A 19,835-nucleotide genomic window follows, 5' to 3' on the forward strand; every position below is an offset into this window, starting at 1 on the left:
CCCCAGCCCCAGCCCCTGCCTCAGGCGGCCCGGCCTCGCCCCCCGGCCCCGCCGCTGCCACGCGCTGGACGGGGCCCGCCCGCCCCCGGAGGCGGGACCGCGGCTGCTGAGGCGCGGCGGGATGAGGAGAGGAGAAGGGCCCCTGGCACCGCGGGTGGGTTGGAGAGCAGCGAGCTGTTCCCTCACTGAAAGGCAGCAAACACACGGGAGGCTGTCGAGAGGACGCGGCCGGTCTCTGTTTAGTTTTCCCGGCGAGAGGAAGGAGAGGCAGCGGGCACGAACTGAAGCCCAGGAGGTTCCAGCTCAATACGAGGGGGCACTTCTGTGCTGTGAGGTGACAGAGCACGGGGACAGAGCACGGGGACAGGCTGCCCACAGAGGTTGTGCGCTCTCCTCTGGAGGTGTTCAAAACCTGCCTCGATGCCATCCTGCACAATGTGCTCTGAGTGAGCCTGCTCAGCAGGGGTTTGGACTGGGTGGTCTGCAGAGCTCCCTTCCAGCCTCGGCCAATCTGGGACTCTGTGATTCTGTGAAAAAGGAGTTTTTTGCCAAGTCAGTGAGCAACCATCAGGGCAAAAGAAAAAGCTCTGGCAGGTTTTATTGGTGGCATACCTGCCCGTCAGCTGTCAGCCCTGTATTGTGCCTCGAAACCAGCTAGTAAGAAAGTAGTAAGCCCTGACATGAGGGGTTTCATCTGTAAAAATTGAAACCCAAACCTGGGGTTAATTACGCTGTCACTCTCCACCCCACAGCACCGCCTGGACTGCCAGCAGTGCAAGACGCCGCGACCCCCCCATGGCCTAAGGACACACGTGCAATTCAGGTGCGGCAAAGCAAAAGGGAAACTGGGATTTTGAAAATGTTCTCCACCAATTCCGTAGCATTTGTGTGTTTCAGAACATAAAGCACACGTAATTAATAAAGGATTTGGAGGTATGATTGTTATGTTAAGCTGGTGGAGCACAGTATTTTGTGCTACCGGTTAGCGGGCTGTATGGCTGACAGCGTATTGACAGGTGCAGGAGGTTGTTGGCTAATGATAAAGTAGGTGCTTAATTACAGTGCACTTTCATTGGGCAGAAAGCAAGTTTGTATCATCAAATGTGTGTGGGGTTTAAGTCCACAGCCTGGTGCTGTGTGTGGGAAGAATCCCACTGATTTCTATGGCTGCAAGTACGTATGTACGTAATGTATGTGGAGTTTGTCAAAGAAACGGTTCTGTTGGGATAGGCATAAGAACATAATGTGTGATTTGTAAAACTAAGCAAAGATGTGGTCTGTGCATAATAATACAGTATAAAAGAGTGTTATAGATGAGAAGGCACCATTAGGACAAAAACTGACAGATCATTGAGTTACAAAGCAGAGGTATGATGTCTTTGGGTTTCCATGATCTTGTTTGAAAGGTGGTTTATTTTCTGCTTGGAAGAAGAGGGGGCAAGCAAGGCTCTGATCCTGCAAAGACTTGAGGAAGTTACTTTGCTGGGAGACTTAGTGAGATTATTCACATGCTTAAAATATTTAATAGAAGAGGACTTTTTGAACTGTGCTAAAACTGTTGTCAAGCATCTCAGGTTAAACATGCTGGAAAAAGAATACATTTTTCCTCTTCTTTTTCAGTAGATGTCTGAATGTAGCCTTAAAGATGGGTAGAGTCTGCTCATATGACCTGTAAGTGAATGCGTCCCCTTTAAAAAGAAACTTTTTGAAACAGTTCATTCACTCACAGAGTTGCATAAAACAGTGTATGTGGTGGGTGTGATAATGAGATATAAAGCTCTGTGAATTCAACTCTTCCTGTTTTTTCCAGATTTTTAACCTAAAGGTTTTCTTCTTGTTATTTGAAAAAGTATAGTTTCTTCTTGTGCTCCTGCAATACAGCTGATGAGGAAAGATCTTTTACTGCCTACTGAAAGTGAAGTGGTGATTCCTGGAACCTTTTCTTAGGCAGCGTAAATGCATCAGCAGGACTGAAAGCATGACTCACTGTTTTGACTTGAAGTTTATCAGCAAAGAAACATACAAAAGGAGGAGATGGCAGTGGAGTAGTGGCTTGGCACTCTGGTAGTGATGGTTAGAATGCCTCATACACTTGGTTTGCAGCACCGTGGGTCTCAGCTTCCTGATTAACACAAGTGAAATCCCACAGAAGCTAGAGGCTAAGGAAGCATCTATGTCATCCATTTTCTGTTGTGCTTCTGCCACTGTTCTGTCTGGCCTAGTTTTAAACATCCTGAGCAATAGGACTTCCCTGGAGAGATTTCTATAATAGTAGCATTAGTTTCCTCAGAGTTAGAGTTAGTCTCCGGGGCACGGTTCAGGTAGCTGCTTGTATGCCAGGAACTTTTGGTCGTAAGAAAATTAATCTTTTCCCATCTCTCTGCTTTGAACTCTCACTCCAGTCTCCAAGTTGCATGGGACTCTGTTGCATCTGATGCATTTCCTTCGTATAATGGGAAGAATTGGAAAATGTGTTCATTTTCACTAACCTTTCCTCTGCCCTGGCCTGCAAATGGAGAGGCGAGAGAAAAGGATTTTTCTTCTGGTAGCTCAGTTAACTTGTTTAAAGCTCGTTGAAGAGCTTCTCTGCCTTCCTGCATGCAAATCTGCACAGAAACAGATATATTTCTTGGTGAGCCGGGGGCTTCTAATGCAGAATGGACCAGGTTTCCAGGTCTGATTTGCATTTGCTTCACTGAGGTCAAATTAATGAAATAATTTGGAATATGTCAGAGTGAAATCCCCAAAGTAAATGACTGTGAAGATTGGTCTTGTGTTCAGAGGGTAAAAGATGATTTGAGTTGTGTTTTTTTTTTGTCCTTCAAACGACTTCAAACAAATTCTTGGCCTAAATGAAACGGTTTTGGTTATTCTACTCTCTGACTTCTGCAGTAACAGAACCTCAGACATAAAGAAACATCAATAAAGCCAATTCAGAAGTAACCACAATGCTTGCTTCTACTTAAAGATGTTTATTTTTAATGTCCTCACTGTTTTATAGCCACTTTCCAAAGGGATGACATTTACGTGTATCATCAGGCCTGCAGTGAGAAGGGCAGTGGTCTGCTTCTTGGATAACAGCGATAGGAGAAGGGCTCTGGAGTTTTGACTCTCATCTCATAAACAATCGTGCTCAAACAATGAGTGATGTTTATTCTTTTCCAAAGAGCAGTTTATTCCTTGCATAAGAGGAGCTTATACTTTGCTTTTAAAATTCTAGAGCCACTTGAACTGCGTTAGGTTTATGTTTTTCAGAAGAACTGAGTCTCCCTACAAACTCACAAGCAGTGAAGAAAGCTCGAGTGACATGCTAGTCACATCTACCGCCTTCCTCTGAAGCTGTGGAGCAAGGCAGTGGTGACTTCAGGAGAAACGAGGAGTTGACTCAAGTCATCTGAAAGAACTAAATGTCATATTGTTGAAGGACAGTGGCATGAGTTTTGCTTGGAAGACAGCAAAGGTGAAAATGGAAGACTAACATGTGGTCTGTGTGTGTGAGATTGGGAGAGGCAGTGGAAAGGTTGAGGAGTCTCATAAAGGAGGAGAGATTGGCCAAAAAGGGGGTTAGCAGTTGCAAGAGGCAAGGGACATTGGCAAGAAAACTGGTTTATGGCCTGATCAAGGTTTTCTTAGCTATGTAGCAGTGATGGAGGGATTCATCTCAGAGCTACTGCAGAACAAATTATACCTGTAAGACTGGCAAGTCATAGATTATACTTCATTTCATTAGATGCTTGTATACAATTTTTCTGCAATTAAACCCTTTTCTTCAATATTTGCATCTTTTCTTACTGTTAACCTGCAAAACAATTGAGTCAATTGAATCAAATTTTACTTTGGGGTTAAATGACTGTCTTTCTCAGTAATGTCCTGCAGGTTTCTCCAGGCTTGCAAAGGGAGGAAGGCCTTCTAGCATTCTCATAAGAACCATTAGAAGGAAATGTCAATATGAAAGTTCTTTATGGGGACCTCATCAGTGCCTCTGAATAGACAGTTTTACAGGAGGGCAGTGAAGATTTGTTCATTTTTAAGGTGAGAAGTTTTTGTTGCTCTGTTGACTACTGCTAGGGGAAGGCTGTGGGACCAGATCATGAGTATGTCGTGGCTCCTTCAGCTTGTTCTGTTAATTCACAGCCAGCACCCTCGTACCACTTCATTCACAGCCGGTTTTGTACCACTGTAGACACCTGCTAATCCTTTGGCTTTGTAGCTCCTTGGAGACCTGAAGGTCTCAAACAGTGGCTGCAATGGATCCTTGCCAATCTGAGCCATCTGAAAACATGTTTAAAGCTGCTAAATGCTTTTTCACCCCTAAAAGTAAATGTTTATTCCCTGAACTCCCTTTTAGGTTTCAACTGAAAAATCTTATTGTAATTCATTTGAGCAGTATTACGAGTATATTTTCCAAGGGAACAGAAAGTAGATGTGATAAATGCCCGAACAGGAGATTTAACCTAGCGTCTGCTGTTTTAAAGAAGCATTACAAAACAACAGAGGGTAACCATGTTTTGTTTGGGTTTAATTGATAGGTGATACACCTGATCTTCCTTTGTATTCTTTTCAGGTCAGCCTGAAAATATGGGGCAGAAATGTGCATTGAGATAAACTCAGTATGACCCGTCCAGCTTGCAGTGGTTATGACAAATTAGTGCTATTTTTGCAACAGTCAGCGTATCAGAGGTGTTTCAGATAAAATTAATCCGCTAGTCACAATATAAATTAGACTCTTTCTGCAAGATAAGGAAGTAAGGAGAATCAATGGTGGTAGATACTGTTGCTCTATAGACCTAGATTCCATGCTTGTCTGATGTATGATGCTTAACTACAAAGTTAAGGGGCTAATTCTCACGTTTAGCATAAGCATACGCTTAAGTGCTTTGCTGGGTTCAGACATAAATAAATCAGGATTGAAATATAACTACTTGACAAATACTTCTGAAGACGGAAGCTAATTTGTCCTCTTCTCAAGGTGAAAAGAAAACACATGGCATTCACGTCACAGAGATTCTTTGCATTTTTACTATCATTCAACTTTTAAAAATCCCAATAAAATACTCAAATACTTACCTTTTCATTTGGTCTTGAAATGCTGTATGGCTTAACTGTAGAAAAGGTGGCATGCACACAAACCTAGCAGTGCGCTGATGACAAATGGAGGTGAAACTTACTCTGCTACTTAGCAGAAGTGAATTTCAGCCTGTGAATACTAAGAAAAAGGGTAAAAGGGTGAATGTAGATCAGATTATCTTGTTTTAAATTAATTATACCTGTTACTTGTTCTAATTATTGCAAAATTGATGTATGTCTTTTGAAGAAATATTAGGACTATACTTCAGGATTTGCGATTGACACAGGGTATATCTGGGTTAGCAGCTGATTTTTCTAAGCCTCCTTTTTACTTTCCTGAAAAAAGAAAATGCTGTGAATTACCTTGTCTGTACTAGAATGCAAAAGCTATTTCAATTTGAATGCTGGTTACTAGCAGCATAACTAAACATTCACATTCATCTTGCTAAACCCCATTAGACCTTATCTGAGGGTCAGATCACAAAATTACGTAGGGTTTAGTTTAGGGTTTTGCATGCAAATGACATGTTTAGTTCGTCCAGTTAAACTCACCCTCTATATCTCAAGATAACAGTACGATTTTTATTTAGGTTTGGAGCTCTTCTTCCCTTTAAGAAAACATAATCCTTCCCCGTATCTACTTGTTGATGCCTTTGCTTTACTGGAGTAATGCAATGAGTGCCAGCCAAATCAATGCTCCTCTTCATGAGAGCAGGGAGTGTTTTCTATACGGAGCCGTCATCACTGGCTGCTAACGAGGAGCCTACAGAGCCCGTCTTGTCAGAAGTTGCGGCTGCCGTTTGTGTGCTTGTCACAGGCATGCACAGAGGCGAGCCATGCAGCTGTGGGAGCTCGGACAGTGAAGGCAGCTCTTCCACTGGCTCGTGTGGGGCTTCTTTCTGAGCGCCTGGCAGAGCTGAGGGAACGTCTTGCAGAGATGCCTTCATTTTCCATGGGGAGGACCGGGAGGCATGAAGGAGCACAGTTCCATGGTCAAAAGGCTGATGCATACTCTGATCTTTGGGCCAATTAAATAGATTGCAGGGCCCCTCGTTAACTTCTGCCCATCTACCAACTGAGCAGCCAGCCTGAGCAGAATAAGATTGCTTTCTCATTTTACATAAGGCTTTCATATGCTATACCCCCTAGTAATTAACTGGATTAAAGGGTCTGGCTTCCTTGAACTTCTTGCTTGTCTGATGCACTTTGAATTAGATGTAACCATTACAAAAGTTATCAGAAGCAAAATCCTTTTTTTTTTTTTTTTTCCTCCCTTTTTAGGTATAGCGGGTATTTTGAGGTATCACACTTAGCAAACACAGCAAAAAAACCTTCCTACAGGTGGATGCTCTAAGTGCCATAAACCCCCTGTCCACCTGGTTTTATTTCCTTGCTGTAAAGCTTCTTATTTTAAATTTTCAGCAAGAGTAATTTGTCTGTCAGTGGACATGCATTTTCCTGCTTTGGTCTTTTCATATTTATTTATTTATTTGTTCTAGATAGAGTTAGTGCTTATTAAAAAATTAGTGCTATGAGAAACCCTAATGAGCTTTGTACTCAGTCTTACTTTCAGGTAGTTCCACTGACTGTGCCTCAGTTTCTTTTGATTTACCTTGAGGCATAAAAGCAGAATCAGGCATAGTTTAGCCAAAGATTTACTGTAATCCACAAAGCCAGTGAGAGCAGAAAAAGAAGGAAGCTCTATGTAATCAGAAATCAAATAATGCAGTCTCCCTACATCTCCGGTTGGTCACTTGCCGGTGATATCAAACGCATGTACAAGCCTATTCTAGAGGCACAACAAGCAGTTGCCTAGGGGAAGAGCAACAAGACCAGTAGTGTGTCTGAGCCCTGAGCCTAGAAATGGTTTTGATTAAATTCATGTCATTTTACAGGCAGGTGCAGTGCTTTGATATCCTTATGTTTATTCTGCAGCTCACCTACCTCAGTCTTCAGCAGGAGGAAAAGATGTTGGAACATATCGCTGAGTAAAAAAAAACCAAACAAACAAACAAAAGAAGAAAACAAACAGAAAATTGAACTTGTCAGTATTCCAGGGAGAGTGATGTAACTGCGAAGTAAGTGTTGCAGTTCAACTCACCAGGGACAATCAAGCGATTCTCTGGGCATGGTGGCAGAGCTGCAGTAAGCCTATCTGCTACGTGGGGACCAGTTTCATTAGCTTCAGTAAAATTGCTTCACTGAGTAGGATGAGCGGGATCTGGCTTTTAGAAAACTGCAGAGAATGTTATTGCAGGGTTCTCAGATTTTTTTTTTTCTGTTTAAATTGGCTCAGCAGGCCTTGCAAAAATCCCTGTAGGTTTGAACAAAAAATGATTTGCAGTTTCCTAGAGGCTGACAACTGTTTCTTCTCTAATCAGATATTGCCCTGAAGGGAGATTTGGTCTCCCTGTGGATCAGGCAGCGATAATCCAAAGTTACTTACATGGGGCCAAATCCGGCTTGCCAGCATGTTTAGAAAAGGGTTTAGCAGTTTGTTTTACATCTTAGTCCACAGTAGCTCTGGATGATATACGGAGTGTGGTAAGATTACATGGCAAAAGTGGCTGTCCTTGACGATATTAGTGCTTGGGCACACTTTTGACAAAGACATATGGCAGTGATTTTCCTACCTTGAACTTGAAAGAGAAGTCAGGATTTAATTTTATGTCAGCACCCGGAGGCTCTTTATTTCTTGCCTTTGCTCTTTATTGCTCCCACACTGCAAAAACATACACCAGACTGAAGTCTCTAATAACACAGTCCATGGAAATCACAAATGCAAGGTCACACATTGCTTTCTATTGGCCCCTGAAGTCCAACTTGGACACTTCTATAAAAGCAGAGACTCTTGTGCCATTGACTCTTCTCTCTCCCACTGCTCTTGGCCTGGGAACACTGGAGCACTTACTCTACTACAGAGCTTTTCTTCCAGATGCTTAACAAATGGCATAGTATCTTCCAAAGGGGCCACTGATCTTTACCTGGAGTCTGTGGAAGTCATCAGTGGTCAACATTCCCAGTGAGATAGCTAATAGTCATGTGCCTGCTCCTGAAGGTTGATGTGCAAGGGCTTTGTTGGGACCAATGGCAGAATTAAATTCCAAAGTCAGCCTTAGATTTAGTTGTGTTTTTTTTTTTTTTTTCATCAGACTTGGGTTTATATGAGAGGGAAGGGAAAACAAGCAGCAGGACCCCATCCCTTTTCCTCTGGTTGTACTGGCTGGTGCTCCTGGGTCAGATAATGCAGGTGTCTCCCTTGGTAGCTGTGTCAAGTTCCTGTGGAAGCACGCAGGCATTGGAGTGCTGCGCCTACCGCCATGGGTTCGATACTCACTGTTTAGTCTTTGAATGAACATGCATATTTCTGAAAATTACTTCTCTTGCACAATACTAGTGGCAGAATTTAAAAGATGCTTTGGATCAGACAGCCGAGCGTTTCCTCCTTTTCAGGGGTTTGTTCTGCCTTGTGATGGCTGTACAATGACGGATGAAAAAAGCATTTGTTTTTCAGTTTGAGGTAGCTAATGGATTTCAAAGCTATTTGCTATTGTAATTTTTTTGCCTAATTGTTTTCTCTCTGTAACCATATGCCTTCACTTCTAGGATTTACTCTTACGTTCCCATGTAGTTAGATTGATGCAGATTCTGTGCACTTCCACAAAATGACTCTCTGTTCGATAGCAATCAGGGATGCAGACAGGAAAGACAGAGGCTGCAAGAAGATGATTTTCCTCTGCCACTTGAAATGTAATTTCTAACCTGCTTTTGGAAAAAATGACACCCTAAACTCAGAAAGTGGGTATCGTGTTATTTTATGTAGTAATCTTTTAAAACCGGGCAGCAGACTAATGAAACAGACAGACAAGCCCTACATAAGTCAAGTTTCTGACTGCTTTACAAAGGTGTTTTTTGCACTGGCACCAATTTATAGCCAACGCACTTTTTGAAAGATGTGGTATGGCGGGTAGGGAGGTTCTTGTAGGTCGGCACCACATCTAACACTAGAGTCGTATCTAGTTTCCGTAAATATTGATTTCTCTTTAAACAGGTTGACTTTAACTTGTTTTTAATTAGTAATGGCAGATGTTCAGCTGGAAGAACAGCTAGGGATCATTATTCTAATAATGTCCTATTAGCTTTTAAACTTTCCTCTTAATGTAAATCAGTAATTAGAGTGCTCTGCCTATCTGCCGTATTCTACTTCAAATTCTATCTGTAAGCCAGTATACCGGGATGCCCAAAAGCTGCAGGGATTGTACTTTGTGTCTTATGACTGTGTTTCGGGTAATTGCACTCTGAGGACAAAGCAGAGTAACGCAGGAGAGCTGTGGAAGTGGTCCCCACCTTCTCCAGATCCATGGGAAGGATATCCCGTAGTGATTCAGAAAGCTGCTCCGACTGCAGGGGAGCAGTCCCAAGCAGGTCCAGGTGCAGAATAGCCCCTGGGGTTGATGGGGGTGTCCCCTGCAGCCCTGCGAGCTCCCCCTTCCCGGGAGAAGCTGGTGGCAAAGGCAGGGCTGGGCTGGGGTAACCGTCTGTGCCAGCAGGGCAGGGGAGTGCCCCAGGGGGGGATGATCTGCAAGGATTAAGGCAGTTTCACGTGGGTCCCTGGCTACGTGACTGGGATAACATGGGGTCGGTATCTTGGGTAGCTTTCCTTTTGCTGGAGGCCTTTGGCTCTGTGTATTTAGATGCAGGTTCTCCCCCTATTTTTTTTTTTCCCCTTCTCACACATGTTCACGGCTCTGTTCTAATACAAGGCAGTCTTGGCACTTCCTTCAACTGATTTTGTATCTCTGTAACTCCACTGAATCTCACCACGCCATTCCAGCCCCATCCTGCTCTAAATCAGCACTGAATCCAGCATGAGATGTGTCTGTCAGTGTGTATATGTAGAATTTAGCTGGCTTGGTTGTTTTATCCTTGTAACTTGTCTCTTACAAACAACAAACCAACCTGTTTTATTCACTGCCCTCTGGTGGCATACTCACTTTTCCTCATATTAATCCTCGTCATGTACAAATATATCATCCATTTCATCTGCTGGTCCCAAAGGAGGAGTTAATAGCATTATTTGCACATGGCAAATGTGCAACAGAAAAACAGATGCGCAGACCTTATTAGTTGCCTACAGCAACATCAGCAATGTCCAGACCTTTGATGGCCCCCGGGGATTCAGGAACAGATCAGCAGTCCCTTGACTCCCACCCCAACTACCGTGAGAGGTGCTCTTCGGTGTGTTATTCCCGAAACCCCAATCCCATTCACATTCTTAATTGGAATAGAAAGTGCTAGTTCTTGCCATCAGATATGAGGGCACATGTGATTGTGTCTATATATTTGATGTTTCCCTTGGGGATATAGTGTCGTTAAACTCCTTCAGTATCGAGCCTTAATCATATACCCCCACTGAAATAAAATGACATTCTAAAAAGCTCGCTGCAACTTTCCTGCCTTCTGGAGTCAAGCCCGGAGAGGCGTAAATCTGCCACGCTGTCTAGAAAAGGCTACTTTCTAGTCCAGCAGTTACACAACCCAGTTGACTCGTCTGCAAAGATTTCCTTCCTTGCTGTCTCCCTAGCCTGATCACCGTATCTTTCTTTTCTCTTCCTGAGGGTATGGCGCTTAGTGACCGGTTTGATTTCAAATAAATAAATCATGCTCTAATATATCCATCAGACTCTTCTGAATCCCATCTGAGAGGTCGCTCCATCCTTACCTGACGTGTTGAGCCTGCTGACCATTTCCCTGTCCTGCAGCCTTCACGCCAGCAGTGTCTGCCTGTACTGAGGAGGTCTCTGCACAGATGGAGTTACCAGGCAGCAAGTACCATACTGCTGTGAGGCAAGAATCAGATTTGCTATCTATCTCTGCGTTACTTTTGGAGGACAAAACTACCTGACACTTCTGAAAGTCACCAGGGCAGCTGGCAGTGACAGCCTACAGGTTGCCGTACTGGTATGTCCTGTGGCATTCCCTTAAATTCATGTTCCGCTCTCCCTCTGTACACCACGCAGTCTTACTGGAGGACTGCCCCGTGTGTTCACCTCTTGCTGTTTCAGGGAAGAAGGTGTTAGGGATCTTTTTTAATTACTTTGTATTTCTCGGTGTTTAACTTCATTCTTTCATTCGGGCTGTGCTTGAAGCATATCCGGCCTGATGTGACTAAGCTGTTGACTCACTTCTTTTATGGCTGTAATAAAACTAGATCTAATGACCAGTGTCTGGATATCAACCACCAGCAGCATTTGCAAAAAAATCCAGGTTGTTCCTTCTCAAGGTTCTGTGTCCTGGTATAACATTCATTTAATTTAAAATGCCTAGTGAGCATGGCCCACTTGTAATCACATTTTGGTCTTCTTTTCTAGAGATTCTCTGCCTGGCTGTAGCGTTATCCCAAACCCTCCAGTTCAGAAAGTTTTAAATAGCATTCTTTTGGAATCTGTCCCTGCAACCATTAGCACTGGTAATTGCACTCAAGGACTTAATGTAGACAAATAGCATTGCACGAGGCTCTAGGGATTTGATAATTTTAGGAATTAGCATCTTGCCTCAGTGTTAGCATCCATCTGGTGTAATTTGGGTGCATCTCAGCCCCTTCTGTCATCTCAGGTGGGCAATTCCAATGTGTCTGGGCCACACAGGGCTGAGGAAGTGCAAGCTTCTAGTTTTTGCTTGCAGGCTGACCCCAGCAGGTTCCCCAGATGTGAGGAAGGCTTCAGTGAGCATCTGCGTGAGAGTGTGGCCCTTGCACTTCTCATATCTTTGCTGATGAGATGAATTTCATGCACAGGAATGTGGCACGAGAGAATCCATTTGCTCACTCTATATCCATTTGCTCACTGTATATCTGTGGTAGTTTCCTTGACAGTGGCAAAACAGTGGACTATTAAAAGTAATGCAGAACATAGAAAGGAAGGAGAATCGGGGACCTGGAATTGGTTCCCTGGAGCCTCCACTATCTGCTGTAGTGGGGAAAGCCCGCAGTAATTCTACCCAGACAGCCCAGACTCAGAGAAATGATAGGTTATAGCCCTAGGACATCTGCAATTGCAAGGCTTCCAAATTGAGATTGTATCGCAATATTTGATGCTGGAGTCATTCAATTACATAAGGTTCTCAGTTTCATTTTAAAGAAAAGATAAGTTTCTGTACTGCACAGCAGCAAAGATCAGCTTGCACAGATCAGCTGAGGGCCCGGGAGAAGCTCATCCTCCAGAGACTGAACAGTCCTGCAGTTACTGTGTAACATCTCATGGTTTTAGAATCTATCACATGACAGAACCAATATCATAATGGGAAGTTGCTTTCAGTGAATACTAAGTTGTGTTTTTTGTTAGTTTTTTTTTTTAAGCCCCAAACCCAACAACTGTAGTTTCAGCAGATCCAAAGCTCTCTGTGGATTCACAAGATATTCAGCAAACACTTTGGGAGTGAAACTGGGGACATTTGATTTGGAGAAGCTGAATTATTTTTCTCAAGCATCCCAGCTTTTGCCTTGATATGGTGTTTGCATTCCAGAATCAAGCTGTTATTTAAAAAGCAAATTAAACAAAGAAGATAAATGAAACAATAGGGGATGATTAAAAAAAAAATTGGAAGGTGCAGAAGTTTGGATTTTCAAATTATGTGCCCATTGTATGCACAACTCTTAATTTGCAGATCTGTCTGGCAAGCTCTTGGTCTGCTGGGGATGAACACTGCAGGGAAAGCTGCCCTGGAAAAAACAGATGAAGACAGGGCCTTGAACTCGCTTAGCTGGCTTGTGGCCTTAGTACCAATGAAAAAATCCAGCTTTTCTCAGAGTCCAGCCTCCTCTTTCCTAAAGAAAGCAGCTGGTGGGGTGTGTGTACGTGCACAAGTGTTGCATGCAATTTCCTTTGCTTTAGCTTTCTTATCTTGCCACTGGGTTCACCCGAATACCTCACCTTTCTAGGTCTACTCAGCAGGGAATTAAATACACATCAAAACCCTGGTTCAAAAGGATTTTTAAGTTTCTGAAGAAACTGAGAAACTCAAGAGCACTGAAGTGCTCTGCTGAGCCCAGCAACACTGCCCAGGAATTTGGCTCCTCTCTTCTCAGGAGCTTTCCCTTGCGTTGTCAGCCCCTGCAGACACTGCCAGGGTTGTACAGAGGGCTGGGGGGCAGGAGCAGCGCTGGAGCCCCCTTTTCCCTTCCTGCAGCACGGCCAGTGCTCCTTGTGAGGTGGCAGGTAACGGACCTCGTCCCCCTGTGGCTCTGCCATCACCACCACTGTGGTGGTGACTGCCTTGCCCAGTCTGGCCAGCTGATGGAGGAGGTAAGAGCCGTGGTACCAGCTGCGTGGGTGAGAAAAGCCTTTCCTCTTGCTTTCACCATGACTGTGTAGAATGGAAGGTCTCTGGGGTGGAGATGGTTGGCTCTCTTTTTGTACGGACTTCAGACCTCCTGGGCATTCCCTGTTGGCATCACTCACATTAACAAGGCAGCAGGCACATTTCCTGTGCCAGTACTGGTACTCATTGCTTTAACTCTTGTCCAGACTTGCAGGAACCATCAGACCCCAGAGGAAACTATCCATGTACTAAACCTATTTGGAGAAGGATGCTTATCCTGTATCTGCATTATTTCATGTAAAGTTCAACCTCTGAGATTCAATAAAGGAGCCAGAGAGGCAAACAGCCTCTTGGAAGTTTGGCAGAAAGTATAGCACCCCGGGTTCCTCTGATAAAAGTGAGTGATGGTCCCCATGGAGCCATTTGAGCACCATCGGATGCACAAAGCTGTGCTTCTGCACACCTGGGCTTCCTTGGGTTCCCCTGGGTGCACTGAGGGTGGCCGTGGACCCTGCCCGAGCCTTCCTGCAGCCAGCATTGCCCCCAGGGGTCTCAGTGCCGTGTGGCTGCTGGTGGGCATTCAGCCAGGGAAAGCCACGGGTCTCATTGTGCGGCTGCAGCTCTCACAGGGACCCAATTTCGTGAAAAAGGACGGACTTTTCCATGTAGCCCAGCAAGGAGTTTTTGTGCTCAGCTGTAAGAGCAGCACTGGCTTTTGATAAGTGGTTGAGTGGTTTTAAACAATGAAAAATTAAAACAATCATTCAATTAAATGTGAGCACATGCCCTGAAGTGAACTGGTGTGGCTAACTTTACAGTTTTATTGATGATAAGGCTTGAAAGTATTTGATCATTCTTATTTCATGACTCTCTTGCTTAATATTATCCTTTTTTATAGCTGAGGTGGTTTTAAAACCTGAGATAAATTTTTGTGGCAGCAATACATTTTCCAAAAAATAAAAAATAAATGCAAATCTCCAGGAACAGATTGTTTAGTATCCCCTAAGCCAGAGGGGGTCCTATTCCATTTTTACATAGAGCAAGATTCTGAAAGATATTTAGGTGTCTACGGAGCAGACTGACAGCAAGGATTTGCAGAATCACGTAGGCAACAGCCTCCCATGAGTGTGTTTTGAGAACCAGCCCTTATTTCTCACAGAGACCCCATCACCAAAGGAGCCACGGGGCCTTTGCTCCCTGGAAGAGGGAGCTGCTCCATCCCCGCTCCTGCAGGGAAAACACGGTGTGACAGCAGAACTACGGTGAAAGAGAAAGGCCCCCTTTTTAGAAATAAATGTTTTATTCACCTACTTTTTTACAAAACCTGGAAACTTGCCCCTTAGCTGCCTTCATCCCTAGCTCCCTCTTAAATGTCCTAGACAAATTGATAGCCAGGTATATCTGAAAGTCTGGCTTTATTATTTTATTCTGTTTTTAAACTCTGTGAGCTCTCTTAGCTAAGGGAAAGTGCTGGGAAGAAGCCCCAGTTCGGGGATCCTTCGTGTCCCTGATTTCAGGGCAAGGGAGAAGCTTGCTGTGTCCCGTGTGCTGGAAATAGCTATGTCAGGTTCAGGATGCTCAGCGCATAAGGGATACACGGGGCTGTGTCCGAAGGCTCAGCGAGCAGCTGGCTGGCCTCGTCACTGCCAAAGCAGGACAGTAATGAGGTAGCATTTCTTAACGGCAGCTTGCCTTGTCACTGGATATGATCTCAGCTTACGTCTGGTCCATAGCGTCATTTTCAGGAGCGTTTTGTCCTCGTGTCTCTATTTACTGTACTGTTTCTGCTGCATTTCTGAAGGAACCAGGTGGTTGCTTCACCCCCATTGCAAATGAAGAAGGTGGCACGAGTACTGAAAAGCAGAAAGAGTGCAAGTAATGACTTCCTTGGAAAGGTGAAGCGTGGTTTACCTCATTACAGTAAACTAATTAAAGCTGGACTCAGATCTTGTCCTTGGGGCTGTGCATTGACACCTGGTGATAATAGGGCTAAGTACACATAAGTCAAGGGGAAATAAAAGTCCCTATTTGTGTTAATATGGCAGAATGAGCTTTATGGCTTCCTTTTGGGTTTCTCAGATCTGGCTATTAACAATTTTGAGGGAAAACAATGTTCTAATGCTTTTACCTGACCTTTCACAGTAGCATGTGGCAGTGGGGTGGTGGTGTGGAGTCAGGAAGGAAATTTGCAGATCTGGACTAGAATTCAGTGTTCTGGAGGCAAATATCCTGCAAAGATCCTTCCTGCTAAAAGCAGCTCAGGCTTTATTTCTCTTTAAAGCTACCTCAAATCCCAAAGTGTTTCCTCAAGCCAAATCGATTTCCCCATCTCTTAGTTTTGTGCCTTCTTTTCCCAAATCTAATCCCCCAAAGATGCTGAAGATGCTTCAGCAAGTTCCCTGCACAGGCTGCACCTCTCTCCTTGGGCAGCAATTGCTCCTCATGCCTCCTTCTCTATTGTCCACTGATTTCAGCAGAGCTGAAACCAGCCTCTAATTATCTGTATGTCCATGCTGTACATTCTTGGCTTTGGATCCCAAAGGCATGCTCTAATCTGGGCTGCTGCAGTGCTTTTACCTTGCTGGGCAGCTGAACTCCACCTCAAGCACTCTCTCATTCCCCCTCCTCAGAAGAATTGTTGGAGGAGAAAGTATGCTGGAAAGAAAAAAAGGCTCATGAGTTGAGACAAGGATAATTTAATTAAAGGGAAAAGGAAGGGGGAAAAAACAAGCTAAGGCTGCATGGAAGCACAGAGAGAGGAAAAAGAAATTACTCTCTACTTCCTTGAGTAATTTCTACTTCCCCAACTCACCTGTCTGTGCAAGTGTTGGAAAATAAATGAGATCAGGAATGCCAGTGAGGCCAGCCAGGTTGCATTTCTGAGAACTGCAAGCAGTGTGAAACTCAGTTCCAGTCGGAGCTGCCTGAGAAGCTCTTGCATGCCCAGAAGTGTCATTTTAAAGATACTGCTGATATTACCGGCTTCTTAGCCATGCCACTGCTTAGCAACTGCACATTGAAACGTCCATAAACCGCGTGTTAGGTTGAAAGAGGAGAAGCAGAGAGAACTTCAAAGTGGGAGGCATCAGTCTGAAAACCCCACGAGAAGGACAATGTGGGCTGCTCCAGTCGTCCAGAGCCAGACTATCAACCCAGCAGCCGTTTCTCACAGATAAACTGGCTTCTTTACAGAGGGAAGAGACAAATCCACCTCCCCATCAGGCTGTGAAACATTTGCTGGGCTAGTCCATTGTGGCTGTGGCACTGCTGCTGTCCCGGGCATGGTGTCAGCTGTGGCTCAGAAAAGCTGGCGTAGCTGATGGCAGACCCTGGCCAGCTCTGGTCCGTGCCAAGGCAGGAGAAAATGAGCCAATAATTAACCAAAAATAAACCATAATGTTAGGTGCTGACTGTTGCTTCATTGCAGAGCACCAGGGCATCCCTTGCTTTGTCCACCAGACATATTCCAAGGGCTCTGTTCTGCAGTGGTAACTCCTCAGGTACCGTTTGTCATAGCAACACATGATAAAATCACAGAGACATGAAGAATGTCATTGTGAATGGCTGTGTTTGGGGAGCTGTATGGGAACATTGCTTAACATCATTTGGGATCCCATCCTGCCAGGAACCGAAACTCTCCCCTAAAGCAAAATGAAAAAGTCACCATGATGTGCGGAGTCTGAAATTAAATACTCTGATTTGGTTTTGAACCCATAAACTCATCCTTTGCACACATCAATCAAGACTGTGATTCTGACAGACCATTATTCAGGATAAAACTGCTTAGCGCATTCAGGTAGGAGCATTTTGTTTAAAGAATTCCTTCAGGGATGCCTGAAGTGGAGAAATACCTGCGGTCTCTGCTAAGCGGTGCAGGACATTGTTCGTGATAGGTCTAAGAGGTTGTGTGTTATCTATGTTAAGTTATTTCTCAAAGGCTTTTAAAATGAAGGACTGTGTATTAAAGAAATGTCTGTGGAACTTGTCCAATGACAAAAGCTACATCTGTAAGGCAGAAGTGTGCCTTCATCCCAGCAAAGGCTGTCAGAAAGGGTAGCAGTACTTAGGAATTATGTCACGGTCAATTGGAAGCTTCTGAAATACTGTGTGAGGAGATTGGGTGGTAAAAAATAAAAACCGCCAAATGGCAGACAGGGAAAATTAAGGTGAAGGGAAGGTGTGCAACACAGAGTACGAGTGTGAGCCAGCGCTTTTTTTCTGAATAGAAAGACAGCAGTTAAACAAAATTAGGAAACATCACTTGTCTGAGCCAGAATGTGAGACGGCTGTAAGAAGAAATCTTTTCAAAATGCTTAAAAACCACAAGGGAATGTAAATCCAACTTGAGATTTACAAGCTCAGAGACACTGGTTTGGGCTCATATTTTTGTGAATATCTCTGTACATATTTTCATGGTGTTCCATGCGTTTTTCCCCTTTTTTGGAATAGTAGCACTGATTCCTGCATTAAGCAGAACAGATTTTAAAGAATCTTGCAGTGAATGAGAAGCTATAAAAGTCTACTTGTTGCCACAGAGTTTGTAGTTACTAGGAATGAGTCCACATGAGAAGTTGTTCTCTGGCTTAAGTGTATGGGAATTTTCCAGAAATGTAGATTAATAGTTATTCTTTAGTTCAGTATTGACCATACTGAAGATCAGTCTGTGCCCATACACGATCGCCGCTGTTCTGAGAAAAAGTTCTTTAACAATAAAAGAAATGTTTCTGCAGGAGGGAGTGCTGTGTTGGCTTGTGGGGAGTTAGAGGACAACCTTAAGTCCCAGCCCTTTCCCATCCCTGTGATGCATTGTGTGCAATTAGCGGGAGTGATGAAGAGACTGGAGGCAGAATCCTCCCAAGCAGAGTGTAAGGTGAAATGGTCTCTGTGTACTTATTGAATCTAATAATTTACATCTCATTGAATCCAATCAAGTTAGCAGTTTATCACATTAAGATTGCATTAAGTCGTCTGTCTCCAGCTAGGCTGAATTACTGCTGGAAGGGACCCTACAGCTCCGTGCTTGGGGCTTTTCTGTCCCCCAGGTAAAGGGTCCGACTTGGCTGGGATGTGTACGGTGCAGAGACAAAAAGCCTTTGCAGTAGCCAGCCTACCTGACCCAGCTCCAGGTTGTGTTTGCTAGTGATGGCAGAAAGCTGCGGACCATCGAAAAGAGACAGCTCCACACTTGCCTCTTGTTTACCCTCAGGCACTGAAATGTCACTGGGATCAGCAGGGCTGCTTCTCAGTTTTGTCCTTAGAGTTGATTATTGATCAAGTCCGGTAATGTGGCTTTACGACAGTCGGCTCTTGTTAGCTGGGTCTGTAGGTGGATGACAGCCGTAGTACTTGTATAATGCCACTTTTTCTTCACATATGGAAAATATAAAGTGATACATTTGTTATTGGAATATTTTGAAATTCAAAACCTTAAGCTGGTCAATGGTAATCAAATTAAAAACAAAGTGTCCGGTTTAGTATTGATCAAGATGTGGCCTAGTGCTCACAGAAACCTGCAGCAGGAGCGAGGGACAGGATTAATCGTAATGCTGACAGCTGGAAATTATAAAATAAGGTTATAATATCCCCCAAATATTTTTATAACTAATATAAAAACAAACAAACACAAAGGAAGACTATAGTTATAAGGCAGCTAGTTTCTCTATACAGCTTACAGGTGTAAAGAGAAGTGTTTCCATTGGAAGTAGGCTTTTAAATAGCTTTTTCTCTTGGATTGCAGCTGCTCATTGCCCAACAGCAATAAGTCTGTTGGGCTGTTTCCCTGTTCCCCCTCAGCTCAGCCATCTTCCCACTGCTTTGCAGCCCACTCGCGTTCTCCTCAGCACTGCGGAGAAGGGGTTTTTATATTTTTTTTTAAACAGCTTGTGGGCAATTGATCTAAGATTACTAGTATCCTGCAAATTGCTTGGCATTATTTAAACGTCAGATTGAGATTTTTTGCCGTAGGCCTTGGGCCAAATAATATGGTTTTGCTGGAAAATGCATTTATAATTCTAATGTGAACATGAGCTGAGGAGAGGGGAAGGCCTTCATCTCCCTGCCCGTACCTCATTACAGCTCACCCCAGTGCAATGGCTTGGGAGTCATCAGGAAATACGGCTCAATTTCTATCAAATACTTGGTGTAATTTTTCTTGGGCTTGCGGTAGCCTAGGTGTGTTTTGGACTAGGCTGGGTAAAATAGGATTACACAGAGGCTGAAAAAAAAATCCTGGTGTTCCTTAAATGATAATTCTAGGATTATTGGAAAGGCACTGAAATATATACTATAGTTTCAGAAAGGAATGCAGATTTTTAGTTAATTCCTTCTTTCACTGCTGGAACTATTGAACGTCAGTGGAGTTTCCTCTTCATGATGCCCCGGTCATGCCTGCATTGAGCCCCGTGTGAGTATTTTTGCAGCTTGTTGTATCCAGCCGCATTTTCTAGAGC

The 19,835-nt window shown here is 43.9% G+C and overlaps 1 long non-coding RNA gene across 1 annotated transcript in view; it reads left to right on the forward strand.

Moving 5' to 3' along the window:
• Nucleotides 1–30: 30 nt before the first annotated feature.
• Nucleotides 31–19,835, forward strand: part of LOC113845226 (uncharacterized) — a 37,796-nt gene continuing 17,991 nt past the window's right edge. Inside the window, exons 1-2 of the long non-coding RNA XR_011803703.1 lie at nucleotides 31–154; nucleotides 753–823. This is a non-coding gene — a long non-coding RNA (uncharacterized lncRNA). The remainder of the gene's footprint in view (nucleotides 155–752; nucleotides 824–19,835) is intronic.

This window comes from Anas platyrhynchos, chromosome 15 (genome assembly GCF_047663525.1).
Source record: "Anas platyrhynchos isolate ZD024472 breed Pekin duck chromosome 15, IASCAAS_PekinDuck_T2T, whole genome shotgun sequence".
Taxonomy (NCBI): Eukaryota; Metazoa; Chordata; class Aves; order Anseriformes; family Anatidae; genus Anas; species Anas platyrhynchos.